The 13920-nt window shown below is 42.0% G+C and overlaps 1 long non-coding RNA gene across 1 annotated transcript; it reads right to left on the minus strand.

The window, feature by feature from the left end:
• Positions 1–9502: 9502 nt before the first annotated feature.
• LOC106578352 (uncharacterized) lies at positions 9503–13852 on the minus strand. Its single transcript, XR_001322430.3, has 3 exons — positions 13219–13852; positions 12630–12712; positions 9503–9691 (listed from the first exon to the last, which is right to left on the minus strand). It is a non-coding gene; the product is annotated as an uncharacterized LOC106578352 (long non-coding RNA).
• Between the last annotated feature and the right edge of the window lie 68 nt (positions 13853–13920).

A 13920-nucleotide genomic window follows, 5' to 3' on the forward strand; every position in this document is an offset into this window, starting at 1 on the left:
TCTGAGGAGCCTCCAGTGCTGTATGAATTTTATGGTAGAAACTGCCACAGACATAATATTATGGAAAACTGTCTAGACGGAAATTTCACAGTTGAAACATGTCAAATGACATCTGCTAGTCCTGTACAAGTGTTATGGTAGAAAGTGATTAAAACAGGATTTTTTTAGCATGTTAATGACCAATGGTTTAAAGCTGTTTAAAAATATATTTCACAGTTGTTAAATACAACACAGTCTCCTATCATTTCAACAAACATCTCCTACCAGTCGTGTTAAAGTTTTATGGAAGAAAAAAGTGCAAACATATGTGACTCGTTTCAGGAAACTAGACGCATGTTGCGCGTCACTACTTCACAGGAGCACCATTTGAACGTAAACTTTTTTTTAATCAAAATGCTTTTTTTTCCCCAGAATTGCCTTCGGGAACATTTGAACTTTCATGTGCCTTAATAACAAACTTGTATGCCATCTGTAAATATGAATAACATTTTTAAATTAGGAGCCTAGTTGGTTTAGCAACGGAAAATGACATCAACCTTCCCGCTAGCCATGATTGGCTGGGATAATGAGTGGGCTAGACATGCAGAGAGATGAGTTCGGATTGGTTTTCCATGTAGCACGCTACTGTCTATAACATGAGTATGTGTAGGTAATCCTTTCTAAAGCGGCTTTTTTGAAAGATATCATGTAGTAAAACTGCTTAAGTGTTGCTCTCCACTTTCTGGAGGACCGAGTTTTGAAATTCTGACATTTGATTGAAAAAATGCAGACGGAGTCGAAAAGAGAACACACAGAAAGCTGTTGTATAAAACACCTGTCTCCGGATTACATCTTCAAACTAAGGGCAACCATGGCATCTGTGACAGTGAGCGAGAGAAGCGTCCATCCATGTATACGGGTAAGAGAGTCTAGCTAGCTACATTTTCAGATATTACACGTTTCTAATTTTGTCAGAAAGTCATTTTCATTTCAAGTTAGTGTACTGTTAGCTAGCTAGCTAACATCAGCTAACATTAGCTGGTTGGCTAGCTAACGTTACGTGTATGATCTGTGTAGTGCTATTATTTGTGTCTCAGAGCCATTTGCATTGCTAGTTTTATCCTAATGTTAGCTAGCTAACATTGAACCTGGTTGGTTCACTACCAGCAGATTCATGCAGTAACATTATGAGTTAGGATTATGGTTAATTGTTTTGCTAGCTAGTTAGCAACATGCCTAAACAAAAGACTCCACAATGCAAGTAACTATTTTAATAGAATGTTTATGACGTCACAGCGACAACTGTCGATAGACGTAGGTGGTAAATTCTCTGGGTATCTACTCCAATTTCAGAGCACTCTCGTCTGAGTGTGCCAGAGTGCAGAATAACTGACGAATTTACGAACGCTCAAAACCCCTTGAATATGGCCGGTGTCAGTAAATGTTGGCAATAGAGGGTAATTAAATTGCTGCCAGCAGCACAGTTGCCATCACCAACTCTCTGCATAACATGAAAACAGCCTAACCAGCTCTGCTAGGGCAAGTAAAATGGTCAGTGAGCTGTTCTCTCATTTGTGTCTGGAGGTAGCTAAAAAGCTAGCCAACTTATGCCAGTTAGCTTGGGTGCCTGACTGCTGTTGTTAGGTCAGAAAGCTCTAACCCACCCTACTCCTCGGCCAGAGCATCCAGTGTGCACTATGAACACTCCGAGAGCAAAACGCTCTGAATTTAAGAATGGACAATCTGAGTTTACAAACGCCCAGAGCACACCCTGGCACTCCAGATTAAATTTACTAACACACCCGTAGTATAAACCAGCCTTTAGTCTTGAAATGTTTGATTGTTTTGTACATAGCCTCACTATCAAGGCACAAATCAAGACCCAAATGCAGACACAGGAGGCAGATGGTTGGAGTCTTACAATGTTTATTAATCCAAAGGGGTAGGCAAGAGAATGGTCGTGGACAGGTAAACAGGTCAAAGTCCAGGAGCTACAGAGTCGCAGACAGGCTCGTGGTCAAGGCAGGCAGAATGGTCAGTCAGGTGGGTACAAAGTCCAGAAACAGGCAAAGGTCAAAACTGGGAGGACTAGAAAAAGGAGAATGCAAAAAGCAGGAGAATGGGGAAACCGCTGGTTGACTTGGAAACATAAAAGACGAACTGGCACAGAGAGACAGGAAGCACAGAGATAAATACACTGGGGAAATAAGCGACACCTGGAGGGGGTGGAGACAATCACAAGGACAGGTGAAACAGATCAGCGTGTGACACTCACATGTGAATCCTTAAAGAGATGGTTGGGGCTAAAGCTTAAGAGGCTGTGATTGATGCTGAATGGGTGTAGACAAAGAAAAGCTCTCTAGTTGGTACCAAAACATTCAAGGGCCATTTCCTCAAAAGTGAGGTTACAAGTTGATCAACTTTTCCATTGTTGCGCCTCCCGAGTGGTGCAGTGGTCTAAGGCACTGCATCGCAGTTGCTAGCGGTGTCACTAGAGATCCTGGTTTGACCGGGAAACCCATGGGGAGGTGCACAATTGGCCCAGCGTCGTACAGGTTAGAGGAGGGTTTAGCCGGCAGGGATGTCCTTGTCCCATCACGCTCTAGTGACTCGTGGCGGGCCAGGCGCATGCACACTGACACGGTCGCCAGGTGTACGGTGTTTCCTTCAACACATTGGTGTGCCTGGCTTCCGGGTTAAGCGGGCATTGTGTCAAGAAGCAGTGCAGCTTGGTTGGGTTGTGTTTCGGAGGACGCATGGCTCTCGACCTTCGCCTCTCCCGTGTCCGTACGGGAGTTGCAGCTATGTGACAAGACTGTAACTACCAATTGGATACCATGAAATTGGGGAGAAAAAGGGGGTTTAAGTAAAAAATTAAAAACACTTTCCCATTGATCCTCAACTGTAGTTTATGATATACCATTTTCTAACTCTGTGTCTGTACTTTTATCCAACGTAAAAAAAAAAAAAAACTTTTCAAATTTTGCTACATCAGACTTTGTGGCTGTGTTATCTAGTGGAAATAGCTCTGTCCTTTCCTGGTTGCTAAAATTCTACGCTGTTCACTCAATTTCAGGCTGTGAGAGAAAACAAGGGATTCATTGTGCCATCTAAATCGCTAAGAAATACATTTTCAATAAGAACATTTTTTGCATTTTTACTGCTGTTTTGAAGTTGGTGGACCAAAACCGAAAGCTACAAGTTACTTTTGGTTTTGGTCCACAAGCTTCAACCAGAGGTTTTGGTCTATTGAAAATATATTTTACAGTGATTTAGAGGGTAATGTTGGGTTCTGAGAATATGAAATATACTTATAAATATATTCATGTCACTGAGGGAAAGCGATCACGTGGCAGGCATTGATGTGGGGAGAGAGCCATGGATTACTGATGAAGGGGGGGGGGAAATCGAGATCAGGTCAGGTCACATTAAGGGAGAAATAAAAGTGTATGGCCCGTATCACTTTGTGTCCTGCCTAGCAGTAAAGATACAATGTTTGTTCAGATGTGTAGGAGAGAGTCAGCCTAGGAGAAAGGGTTAAATATCAGTGCTTGTGTGAAAATGTTTGTCTAATGCAGCTGTTTTGACCCTCTGGGAAGAATAAACTTGGTTAAGCTTTCCGTTGAGTTTTTTACTCTGAGAATTAAAACCTAACAGTACATGAAGTGAAATTGAGTAAACTGTGTAGAATCTTTGCAACCAGGAAATGACAGAATGATTTCCACTAGACAACACAACCACAAAGTCAGAACAACTTTCACATTTTGACAACAGATGCTGCTCCAGCTGGAGAAATCATTAGGGCGAATATCACAGCCAATCAGAACACTGGCGGATGAGTAATACTGTGAAACACTATCATTCCACTATTACTGCAGATATATTATGGACATTTTCTCAAATTACAATGCACATTTTTTTTTTTATATCCTATGTGTCCTATGTGTTTTTTCTATCCAACCTTTAACAAAAACATAATTATGGAATTGAAACACGTGCACATGTCTGTTATTACCAGTTTATTATCACCACTTTATTATCGCCAAGTGGACCTTTAACCCCTGTTCTAGGGCTGCATTTCAAACTCATAAAAGACACACCCTCGTCCACTTACCCTCGCCTTACGCCCTTGGGGAATACCGTCACCATCTTGGACGTCGGTACAAATGATTAGCCAAACAAGGGAAGTTCGCAACGTAAGCCTCTCAGCCCTCATTTTTGATCGAGTTTGCGAGTGTACAATTATGTTCACCTCGGGGCCTTAAATGCCCCATAATTCAATTCACGATGATTGTACTTCCGCTAACAAAAATCAGCCGAAACTTAAAACCTCAACGTCAGATCCTCCTCTCCACCCTCTCCGAGTTGGGCATCTCTGGCGCGGCCCACGCTTGGATTGCGTCCTACCTGACAGGTCGCTCCTACCAGGTGGCGTGGCGAGAATCTGTCTCCGCACCACGTGCTCTCACCACTGGTGTCCCCCAGGGCTCTGTTCTAGGCCCTCTCCTATTCTCACTATACACCAAGTCACTTGGCTCTGTCATATCCTCACATGGTCTCTCCTATCATTGCTATGCAGACGACACACAATTAATCTTCTCCTTTCCCCCTTCTGATAACCAGGTGGCGAATCGCATCTCTGCATGTCTGGCAGACATATCAGTGTGGATGACGGATCACCACCTCAAGCTGAACCTCGGCAAGACGGAGCTGCTCTTCCTCCCGGGGAAGGACTGCCCGTTCCATGATCTCGCCATCACGGTTGACAACTCCATTGTGTCCTCCTCCCAGAGTGCTAAGAACCTTGGCGTGACCCTGGACAACACCCTGTCGTTCTCCACTAACATCAAGGCGGTGACCCGATCCTGTAGGTTCATGCTCTACAACATTCGCAGAGTACGACCCTGCCTCACACAGGAAGCGGCGCAGGTCCTAATCCAGGCACTTGTCATCTCCCGTCTGGATTACTGCAACTCGCTGTTGGCTGGGCTCCCTACCTGTGCCATTAAACCCCTACAACTCATCCAGAACGCCGCAGCCCGTCTGGTGTTCAACCTTCCCAAGTTCTCTCACGTCACCCCGCTCCTCCGCTCTCTCCACTGGCTTCCAGTTGAAGCTCGCATCCGCTACAAGACCATGGTGCTTGCCTACGGAGCAGTGAGGGGAACAGCACCTCCGTACCTTCAGGCTCTGATCAGGCCCTATACCCAAACAAGGGCACTGCGTTCATCCACCTCTGGCCTGCTCGCCTCCCTACCTCTGAGGAAGCACAGTTCCCGCTCAGCCCAGTCAAAACTGTTCGCTGCTCTGGCACCCCAATGGTGGAACAAGCTCCCTCACGATGCCAGGACAGCGGAGTCAATCACCACCTTCCGGAGACACCTGAAACCCCACCTCTTTAAGGAATACCTAGGATAGGATAAAGTAATCCTTCTAACCCCCCCCCCCCCTTAAAAGATTTAGATGCACTATTGTAAAGTGGTTGTTCCACTGGATATCATAAGGTGAATGCACCAATTTGTAAGTCGCTCTGGATAAGAGCATCTGCTAAAGGACTTAAATGTAAATGTATATGGATAAGTGTCACGACCGTCGTATGAATAATTGGACCAAGGCGCAGTGTGAGTAGAGTTCCACATTTTAATGATAGTGAAGCTTCCAAAACAACAGCGCTATAACGATCATGAAATACGTAGCGCACTCATACAAAACAATATCCCACATAGCAGGTGGGAAAAAGGACACACTAAGTATGATCCCCAATTAGAGGTAACGATATTCAGCTGCCTCTAATTGGGAACCATACACACACACCAACATAGAAATATAATACCTAGAAACTCCCCTAGTCACGCCCTGACCTAAAACACTATAGAGAACCCAGAGGGGTCTCTATGGTCAGGGTGTGACAATAAGTCAACATACAAGTAAGTAAAAACGAATTTAAAAAGGTTATAAATTGTGCTACTAATGCACATGATGGCACAAACACGTCTCGTAAAAGTAATGATGTTTTTGTATGGTTAACTTTTGGAAACACTTTCCTTCTTCAGAAGTTCCAGCTAGGCAGGCTAACATTAGTTAGCGAATTAATATGCTAGCTATCATACAGTAGGTGTATATTAATAATTATAAAGTTAATTTAAGTAGACATGCAATCATAATTGACTGCAGCGCATATAAAGCACCCACAAGCTACCGGTGGCTGAAAACACAATCATCGCGTAATGAACGGATGACAAATTTCCGGGCACCGGCAGTCCATTTAAAAATCATTCCTTCCTCCCTCGCCCCTCAAGTGTATACTCGGCAGACGTCATGATACGTCATCATAAGTGTCCACTTAATTTGAGGGCTGAGGGAATAGGGTGTGTCTTTTAAGTGTTTGGAATGCAACCTATGTATCTTCCACAGCCACAACTAAAATAGACCACATCCTGTCCTTTCCAATGGGAGGCAAGTGAGCCGAGTAGGTGGGATCAAGTGTTGAGATGGGTTTTTCAAAGTCGCGTTTATTGGTCTATCAGATGTCGGTCAGATGGTGTCGTGGAAATATTCAGTCAATAATATTTCACAAATACCAGAGCCACCGTTATCTTATTGCCTTACACTAATTTTAGTTTGGTTTCATATTAGGGCATGGAAACTTTAGAGCCACACCAATAGTTAAAAAATACAGACATGTTCTCGACTAAGATAGGTGCATGCATGTAGGACCATAGCAACAGCCGATAGAAATAACCAGACATGTCATCCTGCTAGCTCCTCTGAAGGTAACACCCACGTTCTGGAAAAGTCCCAAAAGGTGTAAGCAACAGTACATATTAGGCCATAACACAGTTACAGAAATAACCAGTCATGTCCACTCCCCAGACAGGTGCATCTCTAATGGTGTCTAATGACCCAGAGCACATATGGAGTGCACTAGTCTTGCTAGCTCTTCTGAAATAAATAATTGCCACACGTTCTGGAAAATTCTCACTAATGGCTTAGTGACGTCAATAAAATACATCGTCATCATATTCAAATGAAGTTCAAAATGAGATGCAGACGTTGGACTGGAGATTTGAAGAGGGACTTCAACACTTGATTTGATGTAGCTAACTTTAACTATTCGTTGTTGAGACTGTTATAACGCCACCAAGATGGAAAAGTTACAAATATATAGTTTAATGTTATATAAATTAGATATTAAAACTTTTTTAGTGGGCGTTAACTGTTTGGCTAGCTATTTTCCGTTAAAACACGCTGAGGAATAGTAACAGTAACATTAAGTTAGCTAACAGTTAAATCAATAACGTTAAATTAGCTGGGCTCTGCACATGCAAGAAACTAGCTGAGGACTAGTTAAAAAACCTCTATGGGCTAGGTGGGACGCTAGCGTGCCACCCGTGGTGCACTACATCAACAGCAGGTGCATTTCAAGAGCGGCAAATTTGAATCCAAATAAATGTCAAAATTCAAATTTTTCAAACATACAACTATTTTACACCCTTTGAAAGATAAACATCTCCTTAATCTAACCACGTTTTACGATTTCAAAAAGGTTTTACGGCGAAAGCATAAATTTAGAGTATGTTAGGACAGTACATTTACAAGAGTTGTGTGTAATGTTTTGTCAATTCAAAGACAGGGTCACCAAAACCATAAAACCAGCTAAAATGATGCACTAACCTTTTACAATCTCCATCAGATGACACTCCTAGGACATTATGTTAGACAATGCATGCATTTTTAGTTCTATCAAGTTCATATTTATATCCAAAAACAGCGTTTTACTATGGCATTGATGTTGAGGAAATCGTTTCCCTCCAATAACCGGCAGTCAAGTCAGCACCACTAATTAAATAATTAAAATTAGAAAACATTGGTAAAATATTATATTGTCATTTAAAGAATTATAGATTTACATCTCTTGAACGTAATCAACTTGCCAGATTTAAAAATAACCTTACTGGGAAATCACACTTTGCAATAATCTGAGCACTGCGCCCAGAAAAATACGCGTTGCGATACAGACTAGACGTCATGTTGGGGAGATCTAAAATCGAAAATACTATGTAAATAATCCATTACCTTTGATTCTCTTCATCAGATGTCACTTCCAGGTATCACAGGTCCATAACGAATGTAGTTTTGTTGAAAAAAGCTCCTCATTTATGTCCAAAAATCTCCGTCTTGTTAGCACATGATCTAAGCCAGCCGGACTTCTCGTCATGAACGAGGGGAAAAAATATATTTACGTTCGTTCAAACATGTCAAACGTTGTATAGCATAAATCATTAGGGCCTTTTTTAACCAGAACATGAATAATATTCAAGGTGGACGAATGCATACTCTTTTATAACGTATTGGAACGAGGGTACCCAACATGAACTCGCGCGCCAGGTGTCTAATGGGCCATCATCGTTCCATGGCTCTTGTTCGGTCAGATCTCCCTCCAGAAGACTCAAAACACTTTGTAAAGGCTGGTGACATCTAGTGGAAGCAATAGGAAGTGCCAAAATATTCCTCAGCCCCTGTGTTTTTCAATGGGATAGGTTTAAAGGTAATACAACACATCAGGTATCCACTTCCTGTCAGAAAATGTCTCAGGGTTTTGCCTGCCAAATGAGTTCTGTTATACTCACAGACACCATTCAAACAGTTTTAGAAAATGTAGGGTGTTTTCTATCCATATGTAATAAGTATATGCATATTCTAGTTACTGGGTAGGAGTGGTAACCAGATTAAATCGGGTATGTTTTTTTATCCAGCCGTGTCAATACTGCCCCCTAGCCCTAACAGGTTTTAACAATTGTCATTTTGCGAATCAATACTGGAGACTATTGGTGAAATATAATTGAGTGAGGTTATTAATAGCTAACCTGTTACTCTTCTCTTAATACGTACAAATTTCTCATTGGCAAGAAGAGAGAAATAGTAGCTAGCTTAATATATACAATATTATATATTTCTCAGCTAACGTTAGCTAGCTAATGTTGCTGTAGCGCAACAAATACGATTCTGCACGTGTCAGAAAAATAGCAGAGTAACTAGCTAGTCTAGCTAGCTAATCATTCAGGACCGCACATCTGAGAGAGAACAGGACGTAAGTTATGTTTACTCGTAGAGCTACAAATCGCTAGAACATGGATGAGCACGGACGAACAGCATTTGTATGAATGAATGCACTCTCTACAGTACTGCATTGTTACACTTCAAAAGAGCTAGAACCAGGTGTTGGAACCAAAATTATTCTACAATTGTTTTGAACAGAACCATTACCAGGCGGACATTGGAATTTGTTTCTGAGTGACAGTGATGACAAAGTACTGTTCCCCCAACTCGCGGGCCGAATTTGGCACATGGGTGGTTTTATTTGGCCCCCAAAGTTGAGGTAATTTAAAATATATATGTTTTATTGTTGTACATAAGACTGGAAAACACCAGGAAATCAGCTCCAAGTGATTTTTATTTAAGAATCTATTAATGTTATCATAACACAAGGCGAGACCCAGATGCAGACACCGGAGGCAGATGGTGGGAGTCTTACAATGTTTAATAATCCAAAAGGAGTAGGCAAGAGAATAGTCGTGGACAGGCAAAAGGTCAAAACCAGATCAGAGTCCAGGAGGTACAGAGTGGCAGAAAAGCTTGTGGTCAAGGCAGGCAGAATAGTCAGGCAGGCGAATACAGAGTCCAGAACAGGCAAGGGTCAAAACTGGGAGGACTAGAAAAAAAGAGAAGAGCAAAAGGCAGGAGTACGGGAAAACCGCTGGTTGACTTGGAACATACAAGACGAACTGGCACAGAGAGACAGGAAACACAGAGATAAATACACTGGGGAAAACAAGCGACACCTGGAGGGGGTGGAGACAATCACAAGGACAGGTGAAACAGATCAGGGTGTGACAAATGTATTCTCATGCATAATAGACACCTGATCGTATACAATTGTAAGCAAGGTTTGAATTATTATTTTATTCAAACATTTTATTTTTTGGGGCTTCTTCCAGTCAATTTGCAGTCTACAAATTATTTGTAATTATATTCCGGTCCCCCAACCATCTGCTCAAGAAAAAATTGGCACACAGCTGAATCTAGTTGATGATCCCTGGGATAAAGGGAATGGATGACTCCCCTTTTCTCTGTTTGTTTTTGTTCTCTTCACCAGGATAGTGAGACAGGAGAGTCCAGGCACCAAAAGGAAAGTACTATCCGGTGAAACAGTTTTTGCTGTGCTATGGTTTTTGGTTAGTTAACTTCACCATGTTTTTTTCTAAGCTGTGCTCGCATTCTACACAGGGTGCATTTCTTTATAATTTTTTCTATAAGGGGTAGACATGCTCGACATGGCCTTCCAGGATGAAATCAAAGGCACTAGATCTAAGTAAGACGACTCTTAGTACTTGCACAATGCCAGTTTTTGCCCAGAGACTGCTAAGGGGTTTTGTCAACTATTTTTTTGTTATTCCAATCTATAAGATGACTATGCCTACTTTGCATTTGCTGTTGTTTTTTTGTTTTTTTGTGATTTTGACAGCTTCTTTTCTAGGAGTTGTATTCTCTTAAAGTAACATCTGTATGAGATTAACTTTGTGATATTTTTCCTTCAATGTGTGTGTATTTGTTATTATACTATAGACCTCCTTCAATTGGATGATGGCCTCCTGCATGACACCTTTGCTACATGCTGCTTCCTTTGACACCTGAGCTTCTTCTATGCTCGTGAGGATGACTCCTTCCGCCACCTGTCACCTGACAGACCACCTCCTGTATGCTTGTGAGGAAGCCTCCTGCCACCCCTGTCACCTGACAGACCACTTCCTGCAGACCACCTGAACTAAATTCAGTATCTGCTGCTTTCTCTACTGGAGCTGGGTCGCCTTCACTCTCTTGTTCTCTCTGTCTTTCTCACCTAAAACTCCTACATCTGCATCCCTGTCCTCTCCTTCAAAAATAGACAATTTAAGACTTTAATCCTGTTGATATAAAATAATAACGATGCATACTTCTGGACCTTCTTTGGACACTGTGTTAACCTGTTGAGGACAGACGTTCCGCTAGCGGAACCCTGTTCCGCCTGCGGAACCCCGTTCCGCCTGCGGAACCCCAAGCCAACAGCCAATGGCATCGCACGGCGCGAAATACAAAACCAACTAAAATACCACAATTCAATTTTCTCAAACAATCAACCATTTTACACTGTTTCTGGGCAGGAGTAGTAACCAGATTAAATCAGGTACGTTTTTTATCCGGCAGTGAAAATACTGCCCCCTATCCCAAAGAAGTTTTAACTAACCTCCAGACGAGCTTCAATGCCATACAACACTCCTTCCGTGGCCTCCAACTGCTCCTAAATACAAGTAAAACTAAATGCATGCTCTTCAACCGATCACTGCCCGCCCGTCCAGCATCACTACTCTGGACGGTTCTGACTTAGAATATGTGGACAACTACAAATACCTAGGTGTCTGGGTAGACTGTAAACTCTCCTTCCAGACTCACATTAACATCTCCAATCCAAAATTAAATCTAGAATCGGCTTCCTATTTCGCAACAAAGCATCATTCACTCATGCTGCCAAACATACCCTCGTAAAACTGACCATCCTACCGATCCTCGACTTCGGCGATGTCATTTACAAAATAGCCACCAACACTCTACTCAACAAATTGGATGCAGTCTATCACAGTGCCATCCGTTTTGTCACCAAAGCCCCATATATTACCCACCACTGTGACCTGTACGCTCTCGTTGGCTGGTCATCGCTTCATACTTATCGCCAAACCCACTGGCTCCAGGTCATCTACAAGTCTCTGCTAGGTAAAGCCCCACCTTATCTCAGCTCACTGGTCACCATAGCAGCACCCACCCGTAGCACGCGCTCCAGCAGGTATATCTCACTGGTCACCCCCAAAGCCAATTCCTACTTTGGCCGCCTTTCCTTCCAGTTCTCTGATGCCAATAACTGGAACGAACTGCAAAAATCACTGAAGCTGGGGACCCATATCTCCCTTACTAGCTTTAAGCACCAGCTGTCAGAGCAGCTCACAGATCATTGCACCTGTACATAGCCTATCTGTAAACAGGCCATCCAACTACCTCATACCCATACTGTATTTATCTTGCTCCTTGCACCCCAGTATCTCTATTTGCACATTCATCTTCTGCACATCTACCATTCCAGTGTCTAATTGCTATATTGTAATTACTTCGCCACCATGGCCTATCTTACCTCATTTGCACTCACTGTATATAGATTTTTCTTTTTTTCTACTGTATTATTGACTGTATGTTTGTTTAGTCCATGTGTAACTCTGTGTTGCTGTATGTGTCGAACTGCTGTGCTTTATCTTGGCCAGGTCGCTGTGCTTTATCTTGGCCAGGTCGCAGTTGTAAATGAGAACTTGTTCTCAACTAGCCTACCTGGTTAAATAAAGGTGAAATACATTTTTTAAATATCTTTAATTGCTACGAACGTTGTTGTTGGCTTACTTATTTTTCTACTACAACGTGCATCTGTTGCAGATTGAGGGGGTGGAGTCATGCAATTTAATCTGGTAAGTACTGCTTCAGAGGACAGTGTCTTCCAGAAAAGTATTTTTATTCACAAAGATAGTCAATAATCAGAATAAAATACTCTTCAAAGTGTTCCTCGCACATACTGTAACCCCCTTTCTTCAGGTCCTCAAAGAACTTCTTCAGACTGATGTCCCTACGCCTGATGTTTCTCAGCCACATCGTCCTCCTGAATAATTACAAAAGTGTGTAAGGTTTAATCTCACATTTTATTATACTATATTTTGTGTTATTCTCACTTAAAATCTGATCACAGGGCAACAGAACATAAGTAGTTGCCTATATAACATTTTACAGACCTCTACCATCATTTAAGAGGTACTTAATGGTGTTCTACAACTCGATAAATTACTTTGCAATGACCCAGTGTCACAAATGATGGCTTCTATTGATTGTGCAGCATACGCTGGGATGGCCTTGGATGTAATATGGCTGTGCACATTGGTAAACTAACATTAACTAGCCATGCTGCCTTATGCTAGTTGTGTTAAACCCTGCTATAGATTTCTTTCATTACTGGTAGCTAGCATGTTTTATCTATCAGTGATTATTGCTTTGGTGATTGATTCGATGGGTAGTCATGGATACAGCACACTACAGAGTACATAGTCAACAACGTGTGCCTCATCATGCAATAATTACTCCAAATGCATCTTCTCGTTATTTATGACATACCTTTCAACGTCTGTTGGAAACGTGGAAAAGGGATTTTCCACCCTTCCATTTTACAGTTAACAAGGTATTTATTGATGACGTGTTCTTATCATGAAAAATAGTTGATTCACAAAAGGAGTACTAGTAGTGGGAAAACTTTCAAAGAAATCGATTTCTAGCTATTTAAGTCAAGTATGTATTTGTGTTTTTAGTTGTGAATTAGCTAGCCAGCTAGATATCTACTTGGGACAGCTAGCTAGCTACCGCCAAGTAGTGGATTTAGACTATTTGTGCCTTACTGAATATGCATGACGTTCATTAGGAAAATGCACTCGTCATAAAAAATGTATCTCCATAAACAATTAGGTAAGTCAAGTCTACCAAACTTTTCTATAACTGTTTGTTATAGATTCTAGTTTTGGAAACAGAAACCTGTATGGAGATCAACTGTTTCATTTATGAGAAAATGTGCAGAATATCGGCCAAAATCCATCTAGCTCAATCTTCTCCCACTGCCAGCCACTGGGCTTCCTGTCACATTTATACCTCCGGTGAAATATCTGTCTCGTCTATCTGTGGTAAAACCATGTCTTATTTTCATTCAGGCAGAGTAAGGGCAGCCATTGGGTCCCTCTCGTGAAGGGGGAGGTGACGTTGACGTCAGAGAGGAAGAGGCGAAGCGAGAGGTTTCACTCTTGCTAAAAATCTGTCCAAAATAAACCC

This window comes from Salmo salar, chromosome 19 (genome assembly GCF_965601325.2).
Source record: "Salmo salar chromosome 19, fSalSal1, whole genome shotgun sequence".
Taxonomy (NCBI): Eukaryota; Metazoa; Chordata; class Actinopteri; order Salmoniformes; family Salmonidae; genus Salmo; species Salmo salar.